The sequence below is a fragment of the Amblyomma americanum genome, chromosome 1, assembly GCF_052857255.1.
Source record: "Amblyomma americanum isolate KBUSLIRL-KWMA chromosome 1, ASM5285725v1, whole genome shotgun sequence".
In the NCBI taxonomy this organism is placed as follows: domain Eukaryota; kingdom Metazoa; phylum Arthropoda; class Arachnida; order Ixodida; family Ixodidae; genus Amblyomma; species Amblyomma americanum.
Genome location: NC_135497.1, coordinates 49,420,606 through 49,443,080, shown reverse-complemented (window position 1 = coordinate 49,443,080; position 22,475 = coordinate 49,420,606). Strand labels below are relative to the sequence as shown.

At 46.6% G+C, this 22,475-nt stretch overlaps 1 pseudogene; it reads left to right on the top strand.

The window, feature by feature from the left end:
* LOC144136399 (uncharacterized) overlaps positions 1–20,204 on the top strand; it is a 31,539-nt pseudogene extending 11,335 nt beyond the window's left edge.
* Positions 20,205–22,475: the final 2,271 nt, after the last annotated feature.

Genomic DNA, 22,475 nt, shown 5'->3' with positions numbered 1-22,475 from the left:
AGGCTCAAGTGATGGGTGGTGGTGACGACACGGCGGGGCAGACTCTGTCGTAGCGTCCCAAAAAAGTTGGCTAGGACTTCAGTGTAAGGTCCTCCGGTTAGAAGCCCCAAGATCCAATATAATCTAATCCACTTTCCAGTTGAGTAGATAAATGGCCGCCATTGTGTGTGTGGTTGCGCGGTCGAAGCGTTACATTTTGTGCGCGTTTAGCGCTTGCGTGTGCGGTTGTATCGTCACGTCTTGAGCACGTGTAACGCTTATGCGCGCGTGTGCTGTTCCATCGTAACATTTTCTGCGCGCGTAGCGCTGATATGTGTATGCGCGGTTGTATCGCGAGATTTATTGCCCGTGTAGTGCTTGGGTGTGCGTGTGCGGCGGTATCGTGACATTTTGTGCATCTGCAGCGTAGTGTGTGCCAGTCAACGTACGTGGAAACAATACCCGGAAAATGCAAATTTCAGAGGTCATGGCTGCACAACGACGACTAACGAGAGTGGCTTGCGTCGGACATGTCAAATCCGCACAAGGCAAAATGCAAAGTTTGCTGTAAGTGTTTCGACATCACTGCCATGGGGGAGTCGGCACTAGAAAGCCATCTAAAAAGTGCAAAGCATAGAGAGCACATGCAAGCCGCCGGGAGTAGCTGTATGGTAAGGAGCTTCGTGATGATATCTGAATGTCAAGCTAATGAACCACAGACAGCGCCATCGCAGTCGTCAAACTTGATGGATGCGTGCAAGAAGCATGGACTTGTGATGGACGCAGGGCATTTCACAGCGGATTAGCTGTGATGCTGTACACGTAGCAGGTGGCATTTTCAATGTTCCCATCACTAAGGAATTGAGAGCATCTGTGACTTCTCCAAAGAGCCAATACCGTGCCTTTTTGAAAACACATAAAAAGCAGGAGCGCAAAGATGCGAAACAGCGGAAAAAACGGTGCATTGATGAAGAGATTGAAACTCTCAGAAGGAGGAAAAAGAAACTAGAAGCCGTAGTTGCAGGATTGACAGCTTCAGCAGAATTGTATGCAGAAAAAGCAGAGGCAACCAGTGGCCTGACTTGCATCATGAAGTCGGACATCCTAAGGAAGACTGCCAAGAGCAAGCAGTAGGAGGTCTTGGACATAGACAAAAAATTGAGGAGAAGCGAATTGGGGCCACCTAAGGACTGATTGAGTGTTTGCTTTGCTTCATTAGCGAATAAATGTTTGCATCATCTAACAAACTGAAAGTGGTCATCCGTGTAACAAACAATGATGAGAAGTGGTTGAAAAAGAAAATATGCTGTTGCCATCGTTTTATCCGAAGACAAGTTTCTTTGTTAAAATATTGGCTCCAATGACAATCCCCTTTTTCAGTGAATTCTCATCATTTCACACCTCTTTCTACCGCTGAACATCTGTCTTATTTGGATTTCTAACTGCGAATGTGGTCCTTGAAAATCACGCAGAGGGCTTCGAAAGTCCTTGAAAACCCTGGAATTTTTGTCATATACACCAGCATGAACCCTGTCTATTGTGAGCAGTGGACGTGTCATCAATGTCCAAATGCTGCCCAAGTCCAATGTCTAGTCATCCACCATACATGAGATACGTTTCTGCTCCATGAACTACAGAAACCTGTGATGCATAGGACGGTATTTTTGCAGCGATATCTGTATACGAGACTTCCTCTGCAGCAGGCAGTGTCGCCATCGGTGGTGACTACTATGTCCTGACTAAAACTCGCCTCTTTGCCGTTTAGAAAGTCCAGGGACGGTGCTCTCGGCAATGTGTCCTTTGTGGTTATGATGCCCCAGCGGATCTGGCCATTGTGACCCTAATTACGTGAAACACGAGCACAACGCCAGGAGAAAGCTTGTACTGGTACGGAACTGGTTATCTTGTAATCCCGCAGCTCCCGCATAAGACAAGGTCCTGGCGGTTTTTCCTATTTTTGTTAAAATATAATGTATGGAGTGACCTAAGTACATAGCCGTTCGTAGAAGCCTTCATTGTCCGCCCTTCCGCAGGTCCACCACGCCTTGGAGCTAGAGGAGGGTGAGGAGCCGTGCGCTGTACAAATCCGCTACGGTGGCTGCAAGGGAATGCTGTTGCTGGACCCGACGCTGAGCGGCTGCCGCATCGTCTTCCGCGAGAGCATGCGCAAGTTCCACTCGGACCACTCCGACCTATACGTGCTGAAGACGAGCAAGCCGCGTGCGTTGTCTTCATGTCCTATGACCGCGACCATCGACAGAAAGCGCTTAGAGAAGCAGTTGGACACTGAGACACATAATTCTCCCGTGCTCTCTCCCGCAGTCCACTATAGTCGGATGCAACTGAAGAGCGAATCGACTTTTTCCTGTCAGTTAAAGGACTCCCTTCCAGCCATTGGCGACGGCCGGCTCTCATGACCCTGCTAGCTAGACAACGCAAGGAGCGGCGTGACAATGCAGGGAGGGGACTGTCCCCGACCAAAGAGGGAGTGGACAATCTCTTTTCATCTGGCGCTTCCCGCATGTCACGCTAGCAGGGTCATGGAAATCTGCTGATGCCATTGGCTGGAAGGTGGTCCTTTTATGGGAGAAAGCCGCTTCGTTCTTCAATTGTATCCGACTGCAGTTACGCTGTGTCCTAGTGGGCTTGCGCTGGGCTCCTTATGAGCATCTTAGCGAATTTTCAGGGATCCATAGTTCGGGGTGCTGTTCCACGCTTACAACGAATTGTCGTGCAGAGTATCCCACAATTTCTGTTGAAGTGTAGTGCCGTTTTTTCACGTGGCCACGAACAGTCATCGAGAAAAGTTTACGTGAAGCAGGATTGTAGACGAAATTTTCCTCTGGGTCAGATAAACCTGATAACTGAAAGGCCAGAATACGGGAGGGGTACTTATTCTCTACCCACTGGAATGAATACCAAATGAATGGATAGCGACGAAAGATTGCGTATTTGTGCGAAAATTTAAATGTACATTTGCCTCTCAGTGTTGCACTTACACAGCGGACTTAGAGCTTGAAATTTTCGCAGTCGTGCACTGTTCTGTACATTGCTCCTCGCTACCACAAGTAGACAGAAAGCATAGTCATCGAGCCACAGTATGATACAAAGCATGAAAGGGCACGCCTTCCTTCTGCGGTGCATGTCGCTGATTCATTAGTGAGGATAATACGTGACATGCATTGCAAATTGTAGGAATAGATTACGGCAACAGAGTTACATTTTGAGCGTGCTGCCGCGACAGTATATTTACGCCCATGATAATTTACCGTGCTCCTCGCAGGCGTTCTTTACCTGAACCGACACATGATCACCATCTTGGAGCAGAGCAACGAAAGACTGCTTATTTGCGCGAAAATTTCAATGTACATTTGCCTCTGAGTGTTGCAGTTACACAGCGGACTTAGAGCTTGAAATTTTGGCATTTGTGCACTGTTCTGTACTTGGCTCCTCGCTACCACAAGTAGACAGAAGGCATAGTCATTGAGCCACAGTATGTTACAAAGCGTGAAAGGGCACGCCTTCCCTCTGCGGTGGACGTCGTTGATTCATTAGTGAGGATAATCCGTGACATGCATTGCAAATTGTTGGAATAGATTACTGCAACAGAGTTACATTTTGAGCGTGCTGCCGCGACAGTATATTTACGCCCGTGATGATTTACCGTGCTCCTCACAGGTGTTCTTTACCTGAACCGACCCATGATCACCATCTTGGAGCAGAGCGGCATAAAGGCCGAGGTGTTCCTGATGCTGCAGAACAAAATCCTCGATTCCTTCATCGACAGCATGATGGATCCCCATGAGGCCGCGCATGTGAGAAATTTTTTCCATCTTCGCAGCTTTTGTGCCATGTGTGGTGTCAGTGCACTGTTCTACGTATAACTGAAGCTCATGTACGACAGCCGATCCCATACTAGACGAATAACTGAACCCTATATACGACAGCTGATCCTATTTTAGTCGAATTACTGAAACCCATGTTCGACATCCGATCCCATTTTAGTCGCATTGAATGATGGATTCAGGGTTTTGGAGACAGGGTCAACGACCTATGAAGTGGGAAGGTGCTTGTAAACTGATAACGAAACTGTGCGCCTTACTAATTGTGCAGGTTCTCCGTTCCTACTGCGCCTTGCGTCTCCCGTACAAGGAGCTGGCCGGCGTGGGCATCGACCTGACAGTCGAGCCCTTCTTTCGGGCTCTAGTTCGCGCCGTCAACAAGAAGGTCCTGAGTGAGTGCAACACATGAGCTTAACCGCTTTTGTTCATTTTGTCGTCGGGGAAGAAGTGTAGAGAAGCAGCACCCTGGCCCTGACTTCGTCCTTTTGCCGATTAATTACGCTAAGTTCCGGGATCTTTCAAAGTTATCTCAAATTTCCAATTTCTTCACCGGATCCTCCTTGTCAGTTTTGTGCGATGTTTAGCGCAAAAATAAGGTTCTTATTATGAGGCTAATGTTAATGTTACGGAAAATAGATTAAATGCTATAGGTGACACCATCGAGAACCTGTCGCTTGCATTAACCAGCCTATTGTGGTTATCGTTACAGTCGTTCCCTTTGCATCTAGCATAACCATACATTTCTGGAAGGTAGTATCTGGTCTTAAATGCCTTCAATCAGTGTCACAGTGAACAGCAGAGATGTTTTGGACCCGCGTACGAGCCTTGTAATAGCCCACAAACGCATATACGGCAGCGAAATGACGGGCTTAACATTCAGCGAATTGACAAAGATTATGGCCAAGTCAAAGATTGCCCATAAAGATCAATGTTTCCTGAGGCAAAGAACTTCAGCTCGTAAGGCATTGAATGGCCCTCAGGGAGCTTGTCTGAACTTCTCTACAACAGCATGTGTGAACGACGAACCCTTGCCTCTTCACGCCGGATAATGTATACACCTTTTGCAGAGGAACTGAGGACCAAGGCTCGTATTCTGGTTCCTCCGAACTACGGGCGCACCATGTTCGGCGTGCTGGACGAGACCGGCACGCTCGAGTACGGACAGGTGTTTGTCCAGTACTCGAACGACATGCTGCGGTACAAGGTCAACGACCCTGCGACCATCCTCGAAGGTACCACAGCAACCTATTTTCGTGCTAGCAAGCATAGCGCAGCATTGTCTCGGTGCGTTTAGGCAGCACCTTTCATATTTTATTCGAAAGGATCCATTAATGTGAACGTGGTTGAAATGGTAGGGGAATAAAGTGCCCGAGTACATGCTTCGAAGGCATATGCAAACGTGCTGCGTGTTCGAGGGCTGTTGTCGCAGAAATATAGATTCTTGTAGTCGGATCTAAAAGTAGAATTCTCCGACGGTGCTACCACGTTATTGTAGTCTGTATACATGAACGCACGTCTAGTTTTCTCGTGTGCTGATTCTGACCGAAATTATCTTGTTTTGGCCTCGCTTACGAGCTCCTTCTCTGGTTACGGCATTCTCATATCTGAAGCCGAAGCTAGGACTTACTAATGCTCAGTTGTCCAAGAAATGTCCCGGATATATCTTGTGAGATATCCGTGGTTTGCACGGATCGATGCTTCTATGTTGGCAGCACCGGATACGCAATAGATATATACAGTGGTGAGGTACCCGTGCTTTGTGCGCAGCTAATCGCGGTAATCTTGAGGAACCGGCATCTGGAGCCGAAACAGCATACTATACTCGCCGCCAGCTTAAATGCCTATCTCTCTTTCTCGTGAGAGCGCGGTAAGACTGCGCATGGGAAAGCCTTGCGCGTCGCCCTCGTAGCTTCACTGCATAGCCACAAAAAGCTGTCCGCGAGTATATCCATTTTATTCATTGGCTTGGAATGAAAGGAATATTCTATTTTCGTTACATCGCACAGAGGAGCCGAAAGGTTGACGCATGAGATTGTTTTTTTTTCACCTGAATTTTCAGCCGCACTTTGCATTAAAGTCACTGAGTATTCCATGCACGGTGGGATACGCAGGCGACGTGATCGTGACCAAGAACCCGTGCATGAACCCGGGCGACATCCGGAAGCTGGAGGCGGTGAATGTGCCGCAGTTGCATCACGTGCGCGACTGCATTGTCTTCCCTCAAAAGGGGGAGCGGCCACACCCCGACGAGATGGCCGGTACGCACCCTTCCTGGCACGCTCCCTGTTGACACTGTGCTATGCGGAGACGGATGTAACCGTCGCTCTCTGCGCTTGTGACGGATAGCGTGCCTTAGTTTACGTGCGCGTTAGGTCAGGGCTCTGCCAAGGCCAGGACTCTGCGGGCTTTGACTGATGTATGTTGTGAGCACAGTCACAGCGTGAGAAAAAACGTACTGTGAGGTTCCATTACCTGAGGTATAAAATATTTCTCAGTTTCTCATTTCGGCGTCGCAACTATTCCTCCACTCACTGATCTCCGTTTAATTGGGTCATTAAGCAAGGACCTTCGCCATCACTGCTTTGACAGACGGCCGGACGCAGCTTGTTTCCAATGGTACCCCTTAATGTGGTCTCTACCTGTGCTTAGGTTCTGACCTGGATGGTGACGAGTACTCAGTGCTGTGGTACGAGGACCTCATCTTCAATAACAACTGCAATCCTATGCACTACCACAGCGACCCGCCAAAGGAACGAAAGGCGTCCATTGGGGTGAGCAATATTGCTTATTTTGTGGTCTCTTAGTCTGCTTAGTCTTAGTCTGGGGGTGGGGTTGGGGAAGGGCTACATAATTCTGGATAAACTATTTTAGGTGCTATTAGTCCAGTTGTACCGACTGCAGTGTTGTCTATAATGAAATATATTCGAAATTTTTCAGCTACATCAACGGTCAGCGGTGGAATACGACGAAATCTGGATTGTCGCTGTATTTTTAACATTGATCACAAATGGGTTGTAATGGAGTAATAATTTGCTAAATGCGGCCTTTTGGTTCGAAAAGAGGCTGTAGTCGAGTTTTGGTTCCATTGTACAATAGACTGTAACAGCGGTGAACCTATTGTCTACGTTCCTAAATTTTACTTCCGTGTAGAAATCAGAAATAAAGGACTCCTGGCAGCTCATTTTTCGCTCGCAAGAGGCAATGCTCTTTGCTCAATGGTGACATTACCTTGCAAACCTTGCGTCTTCTTGACCATTTTAAATTGAGAGCGGTGGCTTGACCATCGGACTGTGTCCATAGTTGAATAAGACGAGCTGTCGGGCTTATTGTATCATGTTGGTTAACCAGTATGTGTGTCTTGTTGAGTATTGAGGTTTACTAATATGTGTGTCCTGGATGTTAACCAATATGACTGTGCGCAGCTAAGTCGACACAACCAAACCGATCCAAGCAGATGATTATTCGCTAAGAAAATCATCCAAAACTTTCTTATGAACAAACTTGTCTGAGTTCCGGCGAGATGCAAGTGAAGACATCAAGAGAGTGTGCAGCATGGCTCACTTTAAATAATGACACCTTTGTGTAAGAAAACAAGCACATGTAACGCATTGCCGCGGCTTTGCTAGTATATACGTAGTTGACTGGGAGGGGACGGCTGCTAAAAGTCTACATTTCTCGCCGGCTCAAAAGTAAAGTGAGCAGCACAGGCCTAAAAGGTTCCCGCTTGTGCTCGTTCCCTTAAAGGTGCCACCAAATATTTTGCACACGTGTAAAGACCCTGACCTTCAGTTTTCAGACGAATGTAAATGGACGGGGCATGAAATCTGTATATCCTCCATCTCACGAGAGAACTTGCCATTCGTTTACGGTGGCCACAGGTCCAGGACATGGTGGACTTCTTTTGCCAGTACATCAAGGGTGACAAGATCGGCCTGATTGCCAACGCGCACCTCGTCTGGGCTGATATACTGGACAGCGGCATCAACTCGCACCGCTGCCGCGAACTGGCACGCAAATGTGCCGTCAATCTTGACTTCGCCAAGTGCGGTGACCTCAAGGGCTTTCAGAACTCTGAGAAGCCACCCATGTACCCGGACTTCATGGAGAAGCTGGACACGAAGAACACCTACTGTTCGCGCAAGGTTCTCGGGCAGCTCTACCGAAATTGCAAAAAGGTATACTTCCGCGTTTGCCAACTTGTGGCTCAGGCGACTGCAGTTACTCTTATGGCGAAAACAGCGGAATTAAACAAAAAACTCTGCTTGCGAGGATAGTGCAGTTCATAATGCACACGTCTCTTCCGAAACTCGTGCTTGCTCCTGGCTTGTGTTGTTTGGCGCTGCCTTTACTCCCTGACTACTCACTCAGGTTTTAGATCTCAGGGCCTCATCTGTGACTGTTCCAAGATGTTTAGGTTTCTCGTTTTCAAATGAGCGACAGGACTTCTGAAAGTGTCGATGTTTGCTTCAAAGCTGGAATCTGCAAGATCCCAGGTTGAAAACACTTGAGCAACGTTGCATCAACCTGTAGCTTAGGGCCACTGGAGCTCTTGCATGAACCTGTCGGTCTTTACGCAGGTTCAATTTATAACATCATCAACTATGACAGAGCCGTGAAGCTTCTGACATGAAGGTTATATGTTTTCATGAATGATCGCATGTCGATCATTGCATAAGCAACTAATTTGTTGCGGCCGTGCTTTTTACATAATATTTAGCAATATATTTGACGGTCGGAACTGAATACGTTGCTCTATGTACATAGCACATAGTATATTCGAGATATACCCCATGGCTGCTTCTGGCGATGTACTTTGTACATTTTGTTCATCGACAGTGACGAGTAGAACTGTAGCGTTTGTTTGTATTCGAGATGCTCAAGAAGTCCGTTGAACTCTGGCGGCCTGTTTGGGTTTTTCGTTCTGTGTGTCATTGCTGGAGCACCAACCATCAGGGTGCAATTAATGAGCTTGTATACTACATGCCAGTGTTGCTAGGTAGAAGCGTTTTGACTTGTTTAACCTGCCCTCGGTTTCTCTCTACCGACTACCGTTCAGTATTATCACGGGGAAAATCTTGTCACTTGTCGCATCTAGCAGTAGTTATGAGGTCTCAGGACCAGTGCTCCTCGACTATCGGGGACCAAAGTAACTGGCCTGTCCCTCGCGCCGAGGATCGACACCGCCAGTGCGCAGTCATGCGCGCTCGCATGCAATGTGGCATGGTGGTGAACTTGAAAAAGAAGGCCAGTTAATTTTTGTCCCCGATTGTACGTTCACGGATGCTGTTTGCATTGTTTAGTCTTGATGTGCTGAATGCGCGCAACACACTGTTGTGTCATCCTTGTGTGGTTCCGATGAACAGGTTGAACTGAGCACCGAGGGCCTTGAAGTGGTGGAAGAGAGCCTTCCGGACCCCCGACTGCTGCTCGAGGGAAGAGAACAGTTCCTGAAAGAAGCCACGTCCGCCTATAAGCGGTACGCTTTAATGCCTCTGAACATTACACTATACGAAGTGTGTTGCACTAAAGGAGATGGCTGAAATTGCACCCTTTATCTTATTAGGCCAATGTGCTCTGACTACTGTGGGGTAAAAATGCGGTCATAAAACCATGGAAATCACTTGTCGTATTAGGCCTCTCTCAGTTAGTTGAAGCACAGACTGCTTTGGAGCCATGGGTTGTGAATAATCTGTTTTTGCACTAGCGAGGCCTGTAAGGAATTAAAATAGCACGTGGGGAAATATTACCCCAATTTAGTGCTCACAGTTCTATTTCATTGACAAGGTTTTGTTATTTAACAGTCTCTACGGTAATGCCAAGTCTCTATAATAGAAGGCACCAGCAGCTTCATACTGACCTTACCACAACTGCTTCAACGAAGGGTGCTGAATATTTTCATAATGACAACTTTATATACCATGGAGAGTACACAGCTTCTTGCAACATGTTGAAGGTCTTAGGCATTCAACAATTAGCGCCCTCTTTTATCCCCCGGCAGGAAACACGGCGTAACTCAATGGGAATATATTAAGCTTGTAATATTGTGAAAACTGGAGAGTCCTGAGAGATTCTGCTCGAACATAGTTATTATCGTGGCCGACTCTTTCTTCTGGCTGCAAACTCTGACCTGCAAAAATGCTTCCTGCGCTCATGCCAACTATTTGCGACAGCCGTAGAAAAATAATGGGATGCACCGAACGACCAAAATTTCCTTGCTCATTTTTATTTTTTATCTCCACATGGTTGCAGCCGTCCGAACTAGGACCGTTTGTTAAAAATTCCCGTGCTTGCTCGCATCACTTGTACAGTTAAGTGACAGTACCTTATCGTTTTCGGTTGCTTCCATTTTCCATTACTTGCACCACCTGCACAGTTCATTGACAGTACACCATCATATTTCGTTTGTGTCAGCTTCATAGTTCAGTGCTAGTACCTCATCCTTTTTAGTGGCCTGCTTCACCTTCACAGTTCTTCTTTACCTCAGTAAACATGGCACATACCCACGCGGGGGGGGGGGGGATTGGCCAAGGTGTAGTGGCATAAACAAAGAAATTTCCACGGGAGATTACGACAAAATTTTAGCACCAAGCATGTATTTTGAAAAATGTATGAATCAAATTGACGGAAGAATATTTAAAGTTAAATAACACAGTATTTTGGTGAGAAAAAGAAGAGCTCGAATAATATTAAAAGAATTAGCAAATCAACCTACCAGTTGAAATTATCTATTCATGGAGAATCCCAAAAATTGAACCCAATGCAAATCTTTTGGCGCTCGCACCAAACGATAATAACTTTGGCAGAGATAATGGGAGCCCTAACCTGGAGAGAGGGACCTCCAGGTAAATCTTTCTCTGAAGTGTGAACTTTGTACAGTAGAGGAGAAAATGGTCTAAACAGATTCAACCTCCCCGCATTAGTCACATGGGTTTTTCGGTGTCAACCCACACCTGCATAGATATAAATTCAAATTGGGAATCCTGCACCGCAACTGCGTCATATTTACTTACACAGCCTGGTTTTACATGAACGGACTTTCTAATTATATGCTAAGTGCTGATAATTAGTGTTATTTAGTAGGGGATCACGTAACCTGGCTGATATGTGTTGGAACCACTGAAACCTGGAAATCGCCAGCAGGCTGACATTCGGGGCATATAAGTGTCAATGAGCCGTCAGGAGCCGACCTTGCTACGTAATCAGCCACCTCATTTGAATGAATACCTGTATGGCCAAGGACCCAGACAAAACGGACATCCTTCAACGTGCATGTGACAAAAATCGCAGGAAACGGCTCAAAAAATCTTTTTTGAAGTTTCAAGGGAGACAAACTGACAAACAATCAGCGAGGATATTAACGTCAGACACATGACATGGAATTTTGTGCAGGCTCATTCCAAGAGCCAAAAATTCCACAAAGAATATAGGAATATAATCTGGGATGCGGGCAGAATAGTTCCATGCCAGAAGCTGTGAAAAGATGGCAACTGCAGCTTTTTGGCAGTTGACGGAGGCGTCGGTTGAAAGCACCGTATGATAGGGGTATTCCTCTATGTGATCAGAGAGAAGACCATTTAAAATGTTTGCTGGAATGTGTTTTGCATGAGATGGGAAGATGTGGTCAAAATGGAATTCCACAGCTGCCGGCGTGTCGTCAACCCACTGGAAAGAACTGCGATCAACAGCAATCGGTGTTAAAAAGTTCTGAACTAACATAATTTGTGGCATTTGATATCGTGGCCAATGATGAGAAAAGAATACGGCCGGCTGAGACACAAAAATAGGAGTGCTGACATTAGTCACCGGGTCCATCGACTTGAGGAAGGCTCGCACCGTGAATATTTGAAAGCGGGAATTTAGATCAGGGATATGAGCTTCCAGATAAAGCAGGGCGTTTGAAAATTATTTTGGGAGGCCAAGGCAGAGACGTAGAGCTCGCCTTTCTAGTAATATTAAGGATTGAATCTTGTAGTTTGCGCTACCAGAGAACAGAATGCAACCAAATTCAAGTATAGGTCTTACATAGGCTTTGTATAGTAACAATAATGTTTCGCGGCGCATCCCAAACTTTTTATTGGCGATTCTTGTCAGCCGGCCTGGAGCGCGTTATCCTTTAAGAAGGCTCCAATCTAATGCAGGGTGATCAGTAACACCTAGATATTTTACGGATTCCACTTGTGGAATCAGGTTAGAGTGATGGACTAATGAAATGTGCAAAGGCGTGTCTGGAGGAAATACCAAAACGCTGCATTTGTCTACATTCAGGGTTAAATTATTACCCTGCAACCATACTCTAAGAGCATCCAAATATCCCTGCAGAATCTGGTAAAGCAAATGAATATCCCTGGACGAGGCGAAAAAAGCTATGTGATCTGCATACATCACAGATCAGGACGAATGGACGAATTATATCAGGACGAATGTTGATGCCACTGAGCAAAATATTAAAAAGCAGCGGGGATAGCACCGATCTTTGCGGAAAACCTCTTCATTGATAATATGTATTAGAACATAGGGTTCACTCAGTGCAATAAAGGTATATGTCCTTGAGAAATTCAGATATGCACGCATAAATGTAGGTTGGAGGTTGTTACTGAGCAAGTCTGTTAAGCAAAAAAGTATGTTCTACGCTGTCATAGACCTGTGCTACATCAAGAGTGCCCAAAGCTGAAACTTCCCTTCTGTGTAGCGAAAGCCGAATTCTGCTCTCTAGATCCACATGTGCGGACCATATAGAGCATCCGCGGCGAAAGCCAATCTGGGCTGAGCTGAGACCATTGACGTCATGAATATGTTTTTTGAAGTGACTGTGCACTGTTCCTTCTAATAATTTGACTAAGTTTGAAGTCAGCTCAATTGGCCAAACATTATCTAAGACGTATCCTTTTCCTGCATGTTTCATGAATAAAATCATTTCCGCTGTCTTCGAAATGTTTGGAATCGATGCATTTTCCAACGAAGCATTGACCATATCTAAGAGGTCGCTTGTAAAATCTTGGGGTAAAATTTTAATCGTACCAACAGTGACACCATCTGGTCAAGGACCTGCAGGATGCAACATTGCCAGGACTGAGAGGAGCTCTGATGCATCAACCTCGGTATAATCCGAAGATGGTGAGATTGTGCACAAAGGGACGTTTCTCTGCATCTGGAAGCGTAATGGCAATCCCTGAGCAATACGCTCCACGGTTTCCTGAGCCTTTGTGGTGATAACACTGTTGAACTAGTGAGGAGAGATACTGCTGAACTCTTGTTATGCGCCATGAATCTATACAGGGCCTTCCGATTGCGAGGATTTGAAAGTTATGTGTTTAAATTTTGGTTATGTTCCTCCTTGGCTTTTGCAGTTGTTCTTTTGAAAGATGCTGAGAAGAATTTGTAACTAAACCAGTTAGCTGGACTCTGGTTGCAGAATAGCCGGTGCCAGGCCCCTTTTCTGCGACGATAGGCCTTCTCACTTTCTTCTGTCCACCAAGGAGACGGCTGTTTATTAGAGACTGCTGTGGGTACAGCGAATATTGAGAGGTCTACTGCATTTTACAAAAATGAAACCGTCTGCTGAGCTCTGTCTTCCCAGCTTGTACTATAGAGTTAAATGAGGAAGACGTCAGATTTTTATAGATATGGTGGTTGACAATTTTATGGGTTACACAACTAGCTTTGAGCGGAGATAACTGGATAGTGAATGTTATAGGAAGGTGATCACTAGATGTACCCGAATCCTCTGTCGACCAGTCAGTCACCTCTAGCCTACCTGCTGATACTGTTAAGTCAATGGTAGAGCGAGAAACCCCTCGCATAAAGGTTATTTCTCTAGAATTGCAGCAGCGTACAGAATTTGCAGACAGCCACGACCAGAGAAGCTTGCCACAGGAATCAGTACGACTTCCCAGTCACCATGGTGAGAGTTAAAATCCCCTGCGATGGCTGCACTGCTTGTGCCTGTCACCAAGCTGTCTAAAGAGTCTGTCCTCTGTGCACCTAAAGGAAAATAGAGGTTAGCAATTGTAATATCGACGCAATGCGGAAATAAAATTTTGATCGCTAGAAGGTCACAGTCAGGGAGAATTTTCTTAGAGATAGATGCCTGATGACACAAATGTTTATATAGCATGGTTACCAATCCGTCTCCCCTGCCAACATTTCGATCTGACCTGAAAACTCGAAAGTTCCTCATTTAAAACGATTTACAAGATGATAACCAAGTTTCTTGTAGAAGCACAATATATCAGGTTTATGTTTGTGAATAAGTATTTCTAGATCTGGAAGAGAAGACAATACGGATCGGCAATTCCATTTTAACACTTTAATACCTGCCATGATTATTGACCAATTGAAGAGGTAGAAACCGTCTCTTTAAGGATGTAAACATGGGGAAGAAGTTTGGGTGGTCCTTTTTTAGCTTTCATCTGTGGAGAACTAGAATTAGTGACGAGGAAGGAAGGCGCTTGAGCGTAGGGCACGACATTTCGACATCTGTGTGCAGGTGTCAGTGCGACATGCACTGCTAGGAACAGAGATGTTAGGTGGGACCTGAGGTGCATCAGGAGGTGATTTTGAGTGGTCCTGCACAAGCTGAAACAGATGCAGACGTTGCTGAAAGGACGGTTGTTGATGGTGACACAGATTGAACTACAACAAACTGAGCCACCGCCTCAGAAAATGTGTTCAGCATTCGCTCAACCACATCATTTAGCGCTTTTTACACTGTGGTCACAGTTGAGGCAGTCAAGTTGGACTCAATCTCCCCAACAGAAGCGCGCACATGACTAACGTATGAGACTTTCCTGTTAAGAGCAGCGTAGGCATCGACTCTAGAGCACCGGTTCTCTTTGATAATGTCCAACAAGCTGCGCTCTTCACTACGTCTTGCGCAATTGGCATCATCAGCTGAGTGAATGTTGCTGCAGATGCAGTGAGGCTGCTCTGAGGTGCAGTTATCAGCAGAATGACCTTCTCCATATAAACGGCAAGGGGTCTCCGACTTGAATGCTTTGCCGCTATGCCCGAACCGAGAGCAGTTGATGCATTGAAGAGTGCGGGGTTCTAGTGGGTCCACAAGGTAAACAATTGGCCAGATTTTAGTTCAGAAGGGCAGGAAGAGCCAGCAAAAGTTGTTATTACAGATTCAGCAGCAAGACGTGAGCCATTTGCCTCTCTACTACAGCGGTAGACTGAAAGAACCCCAAGTCCTGCATCCGGAAATTCTTCTAGAATTTCGTGAAGAAATGGTGCTGGGTCAACACCACGTACGATACCTTTGAAACATGCAAGCTGTTCAGGAATGAATGCTTTCACCGGCAATGAGCTGGAAATTTTGCACTAAAGCAAGTTAGCAACACAATAGGCGCCTGAGGGCTTGCACACAATGCCTGAATGGCCAAATTGACGCATTTCAGAGATCTGCAGATAATGGACTGTCAATGGTCTTAGCTCCTGTTGACTTAGTTTGGGGGTTTTCATTTTGTTTGCACCCTCACCGATTGGGACGAGAACCACGGGAATTGCATCAATGCCATTTTTTGGAAGGACTCAAGCGGCAGGCTTTGGGCTGGCAAGCTGGCAAACCAAGCTGCCAACCTTTCACCTGGGGAGGTCAACGGCATCTTTCAGCAAAACGCACCTTCAGATTCACATGAACTGTGCCTTAACCTACACCTTGGCCAAAACCCCCTCAAATAGTGCGGGCTCACCAATGATGAACAAGCCGGAACCACCAGGAGAACCAGAGAACAGCAGCTGCCAGCAAAACACATCAGCCAAGCAAACTTCTTCCTCCTCGTTTCCAGTCACAAATCACAGTTCAGTGACAGTGCTTCATCCTTTTTCATTGCTCCAGGTATGCAAAGAAGATTCGGGCACTGCTGAAGTCGTACCGGATCGAAACCGAAAGCGAGGCTTTCTCCGGGGCTGTGTCCAAGCTCAGCAAATATATGAAGGAGAACGACCCTACGGACATGGCCATGGTGCTCGAGAGCCAGGTCGAGCATGTGGTGCGCCGAACGCGCGAGGAGTTTTTCTCTGAGCAGCTCGACGAGGCTCACGAGAAGCTTAAGGCCTCCGCCTGGTACCAGGTGAGGCGTACTGCGCTTTCAATCTGGTATTCAGCTGTGCTATCGTCAGTGCATATGGAGGGAAGCTGGTCATTCGAACAAACGAGCCGAAAAAAGATATGGCTCATGAACGCAACGATAAAGGCTGCCGCTTTATAATCTTGACAACGGTGTTGTAGTCGTTTCACTTTCTTTGTCCTTCGCTTTGTTATTTAGCCATATGTAGAACTTAATGGCCGAAATAACATCTCAGGGAGGAATACCAGCACCCGCAGATTTAACGCGGATGGTGAAGCATGTGGCTTGGAGGACTGACCCCAGTGCCACGGAGCGTTGGCCGTTATGTCTGAGACCATGTTGCACAGTGTGTTTGCAGCGGCTGACGATAACGGGTGGCCATAGGATGGCCTGCCGTCTCTATCGTCGTTAACGGTGCTGATGTCACTCGAAGAGACACGCTCGATAAATCGTGTTAAGCTTGCGGGCGGTGTCACAATGCAAGATAGGAGATATATCTGTATTACAAATTAACTTTCATTTGCGGTTGAGTGTGCGTGTCTGCGTGTGCAAAAGGAGCCGATGTCACATCACGCCTTTAAAGGTGGAGGTGCAGTGTCTCCGCAAAATTTTCAGCGTTTTTTGAAGATATTTCACTGCGATGCATGTTTTGCCAAAGGTCCATGGTCTTGCTTCGGCGTGTTTCGTTCGACGCGACTGCATACTGAACACCTTACGGCGACTAGTTTAAGGCTAACACCTTGTGGAAGACACATTGTAAATGTATTATGCTGTGTCGGGGAGCAGGTGACGTACGAGCTTCAGTCCTCCGAAGGTGGCATCCAGAGCTTCCCCTGGGTGGTGTACGATGTGCTCATGCGCATCGTGGTCAACACGTCCTCTTGCCTCCCTGTGCCGGCATCGCGCAACAGCTTCTGCCAACGACTCGGGGCGCTGCTGCTTGGCCTGCCGCAACCTGGTGGCGGCGACCAGGACGGCACACAGCACGGCGACACGCAGGTGCTGACCAACCTGCTCAGGCTCATGTACGAATGGATCGACTCCAGTCGCGAGTTTCTCTTTGTCAAGAACACAGAGGAGTTGGGCGTCTACAAGAGTATCATGCGCGAGGCCTGTTTTAAGGTGCGTGATGCCAGCAAAAAAGCTGCGTTGGGTGGATTTCCTGGGCTACGAGACCAAAGAGTAGACCTACAAGCTAGAGGGCTTGGCTCCTTTATGTGCTTCGTGCATAAGGCTCTTTTCTGCATCGCCGTTTGCTGGCTAGAGTTCGCCATCCAACGGCCGTAAGAAGCGGGGTAGAGGCAGCAATGTGGTTCGCCTGTTTGAACAAAACTCAGTCTGTTTTTTAAACATAAACGTAGCATACAGCTACATGTGGCAGCTTTGAAAGGAGGCGCCATGTGCTGTTGTATGGGAAGCTTGCGAAGTGGTGGCATTTTGTTTCGTGTTCTGATATCACAGCTGCGTCGATGGTCTACCAGGATGATGATGACGACCTTGTAACTCGGTATAGGCGCCAATTTGTGTTGTGTGGTATGAATATAACGTTTTAACATAGCACCCATGTACTGCGCATGTACCGGATGAGCTGCACTTGGCCAGCGGTAAAGTAGACGCACCTGCATTAGACAATCGGCTGGTACGATCACGACTGGGATAGTACGTCTCCGCTGTCATAACTGAGTAATAACGAGCAGTCATTCTACACTGACGATTTCTCCTGCCTTATGTTCGGCTTTTTTTCAAACAACAGGGAAATGTGCACGATTGGGCACGTAACCTGGATTGAGGTTTATTTTGTGAAAATCCCGAGAGCTTAAGTAGGCTGAGAGGGTATTTACATGCTCCTTCAAGACATTTCGCACGCTCCCAGTATGAAGTGAAGGCGACTCTATGTGGTAACACAGTAAGCGAATGTCATCGCTCTACCAAGAAAAACGTATTCGTAGATAAATGCACTTAAATATTGTGTGCCATCCTCAGCGTGGGGGAGTTATCGGTGGAGGCTCACTATTCACCTCCCATCACAGGTGTCCCGCTCCATCTCGAGGGACATGCCGCCGCACAAGCTGGTGATCCTGTGCCTGCGCTTTGCGTGCGCATGGTGCCTCAAGATCTTCCAGGGCGGAAGCGACGGGGAGGTGATCTCCAAGGAGTGCCGGCGCCGCTACCGGCTGGGACACCTGGCCCTGATCACGCTCAACCGACTTTCCATGTCCGGCAACCTTGCCTACCTGCGCAGGGCACCCGAGGGGTGCCCCTCCACAGAGCTGATCAGGTATATTTCACACCTTTCTTCTAAACAGGAGTGACGTCGTTTGAAGAACTGAATGAATCCAGTGACGTCAAGGTGCATTTGCCCTTAACGCTGTAACGTTACCGAACTCGCCTGTGAAACCTGTGAACAACCAGTGTTTGGTGCTTTCCGGTGTCGCCGACATCATCAGGAATGCATATGTCCGGGTTGGCCAGGCAATCCTGACATCGAGGCGCACTTAAGCCTCAGATGGAGATTAAAACTGCCTGTACAAAATTATTTGCAAATAATTATTGTCTCTGTGCAGCGGTGGGTCGAGCTCACTGTCATGATTACTAGGCCTGCGGACCTCTTTCAAGGCAAAGAAACTGACAGAATTTTTTCTGTTACCCTTTAAAGGGGAGAACAATCAAAATACGTAGCAGACAGCTTCTAAAGATTTCCAGGCAGCAGCGGAGGTATCGATTCCTGTTTTGAGCAAGGGTACTGCTGGGAATTCTGTACCAGTAATGCTCCTCTCTCCTATTGACTCAAACCCGGAATTGGTCGTTAAACATTCGCGTCACCTTTGTTGAGGGCTTACGTTGTGCTCATGTTCTACGGAAACTTAACGTAGAACACCACTGACACAGGAAAGACGTCCGTGAGTCTGTGAACATTTTTCCGTGCGCACCGCTACATGCTTACGCAGTTCACAAGGAGTCTAAGGAGAGCAAAGATGTAGGCCAATTGGTGAGGCCTTGTTGCTTGGGAATACACCGCACAGTCATCAGATATTGCATCAATCGGCGATAATCGTCTATATTCATTACCCTCCTCAATGCCTTGCTTTCATGCTTTCCTTGAGGTGTTTTCTAAGGAAACGCTAACGAACCGTGCCATGAGCCCCAATTGGCAGGCTTTGTGACTGCCGTTTGTTACGTGTGTACGTTACCTGCATGCTTGGAGAAGTGCTATAAAATCAGCATACGCCGTCTCAGTGCCATTTATTGAGGAAGTTAACAGAAACAGCCACTGCATGTTTCGCAAATCCAACCTGCGAATTTACAGCTTTTTTAAAGCACCCTTACTCGCAGTGCATCGATATTTGTATTCACCGCAGTATCCTGAAATGCGTTAATAGTAGTCTGTCAACCTGTTGGCTGTCCCCAGGATTTACATCAACCGGGAAGACGAAGAATTCTTCGAAATCCTGCGCCGCTACGAGGACATCATCAAGAAGATCTTGATGGACTGGTCCGGCGTTGAGGACATCCAGTGTGACCTCAAGACGGACCGTATGGACGAGTGGTTTCTCCAGCTAATGGTCACCGGGAGCCGCTGGGCGCTGGAGCGCCTCAAGGAGATCGTTGTCTACCCGTCTTTCCGCGAGGTGCTTTTGCTCGCGTTCGAGCGGGAGAAGAACGCCATCGGTGGAACACTAGAGTGATTGCCTTGATGCTTTGCACCGGCAACAGAATTTTTCTTGAAGGTGTCTAGGTTGGCAGCCCCCTAGCTAGGGGGCATGGTGAGGCTGTGGCCGGTTGGCGATGCTTCTGGAGGGCAGCTGACTTTCCCACTGTGTCTTTGGATTTGATTTTACTGTTGCTTTTTTGCTCTGCTGCTGCATGGGCTTCTGGTGTGTGGAGGCAGGTGGGTTGGTGATGGATGCATGGTTCTTGTGGAGGGCAGAGTAGGGAGGTCTTTGGCACTTCTTGAGGCTTCACATAGAGAAAATTTCTTGTCTTCACACAGATAACGCTGCCCTTAGTGCTATTGTTGCAAACTTTTTTTTACTTGGCAATTACAACTTCCTGGAAACGCCAATAAATGGCTACAGCGACGTGGCGTGTGTCCTTTCCACAGGCTCTTTGATAAATCAGAGCATAGCGACGGATTCATCGTGCGATTCAGTATCTTGGATCACCCACCGGTCACCCAAGATGCAATGAACGTGTTAAAGCATCATTTTGGGTGTTTTCTCAAATCCTCTTGCCAATATATTAGGATATAGAATTTATTTATTTATTTATTTATTTCAATAACTAAAAGGCCCCTGTGGCGGTAGAGAAGGAGTGGAGTGCAATAATAATATATTTATCATCATAACACAGGAATTGCAGCAATTTAGCAGCAATAGAGGAATTGCGGCAAAACAGCGGCAATTTTATTTCAAGTTTATTTCGTTTGTTGCAGTGACAGTTTATACCGTTGAAATGTGTGGCATTAATGAGTTGCATTTTCCCTTTCTCGTGTGGTCTGCTGATGTGCCTTCCAAAGGAGAAAGCCAAAGCATAATGCTAAGAAAGTGAGCAGCAGGAGGGATACCCAGCGTGGATCATTGGGGATGTGGTTGAAGGGGAGCGGGTAGCAAGGCTGACGGACTCTCCATGCGTGCTCGAAGTGCCTTCAGCCGACAAGGAGTCCGAGCTGTGGTAACTCAGGCTTGGGAGTAGGAGACAGGGAATGAATTGGTTGTGAGGAAGGTTTCCAGCCTTGCAAGGAGTTTTGAAAGAGTGAGCGATGAAGCTTTTACTGATGGTTTACCTTATGGCTGACATGCAACTACGAATGCCACATACACGAGTGGTGACAGCTTTGCTCTTATGCTGCATGCCACTGAAATGAACATGAGCTAAATGGGCTCCATACAAACATTTTGTGTTGTGTTTGTGATATTTTATGCACTTTATGAGCACACCAATATTTTTGTTAATCATGAAACAGTCTTCTATGTACGTTTGTTGTGTAAAGTATTTGCCCCTTATTTCATATAGTGGTGTTGGTTTGTTCGGTTAAGAGTCTGGCTGTTCCTCTAAGAGACCTTTATGAATCTGCGCTGACCAAAGATAACGGTGGTGTGGAGGATGGTTTTGTCCCCTGTCATTGCTTAAGCCTGTTCAGCCATTCGCCATGCATTGGGAATAAAAATATTTTGCAAAAGTTCTGGCTCTTGTCTGTGCTGAGAGAGTGGGTGGGCACACTCAAGCTTTATCCATGAGTATCATCATAAAGATCAGAGATTACTTAGCACCGTTAGGGACAAGTTGCCCCATTCGCCTCTGTTATGTTGTAAAACGATTTAAAGTTGCACTGAAGAGGAATCTGAACTCAGCTTTTTACCATGGGAACTCTATCTACACGTTCTGGGCATTCTTAGAAACTTCTATTTATTGTCCTGTGCTTCCAATTACCCTAATTAAATCGGAAATAACGTACCGGCTCGCGCCTTTTTTGAACTCAACGCGGTAGGGAGGAGGAGTCAACTAACGCGTCGAGTCCGCGGCGGCTTGTCTCTCTGGCATTAGTGGAGTGATACGTAAATCAGAGTCCACGTGCATCTTTATTTCCGCGGGCCTAATTTTCGGGTATATTGTCTGTGACTTAAACTGTTTATTCACAAAAACATAAAAACTAAATAAAAGCGAAAGTGAGCTGCCACTGTACTCACTCAAAGGCACTCGACGCGTTGGTTAACTCCGCCTACTTAGCGCGTTAAGATCAAAAAAAGGGGGGTGCCGGGACGCTTAATCCGATCAAAGTTTCTAAGAATGCCCGGGATGTGTAGATAGAGTTCCCGTGATAAAAAGACGAGTTCAGATTCCTATATTGTGCACCTTTAATTTCTGTGAATGCCTAATTTTCTCGTTTTGTCCAGAATCACATAAACAGCACATTGCAAAAAATTGCTGCCGTGAATAATGTGGTAAAACGGAGCACTAAGGAGCTTCTCACTTATCCTTTCCAAAATTTAGCACTCTCGAAATATTCCGGTATCGTGAGTTTGCCTGAATGTGTGAAATATTAACCTTGAGAAAAATGACTTGTTTACGGTATCTCATTTCGGAACATGAACATGGTGCTTGGTCCATTGTCTACTTTGAGCATTGCGCATGTTAACAGTGCATATAGCGCTCCTGTTCATTCCTGCGTGGTGCACATAAATGCTAAGCGATGCAACATGCTGTAACATGGCGGATGCAAACCAACCTGCACATGATACTGCCATCAGAGTATCGATGGCAACTTCTGTTGCAAGTATAATAAATACTGTTGAAGGTTCTCATGTATGATCATAGGTTTTGGTTGCTGTAGTATCTGACCACTGCGGCAATGTTTGAGAGTTATATCCCAGCTGCAATAACCATATTTCAAATGAGGCAAAAATATATTCAAAAACCGGGGGGCACTCAAGCCTCACCATAAAGGTATAATGCGCAAGCTAATGGATCAATGCCCCATATATACAAAACTGGGCATCCTGTACTTAGCATTCATAGAACCCTGGGAGTACTCATACCACTCCTGGCGCAGTAGGGCAGCGGTTACGCAATGCGCCACTAACCT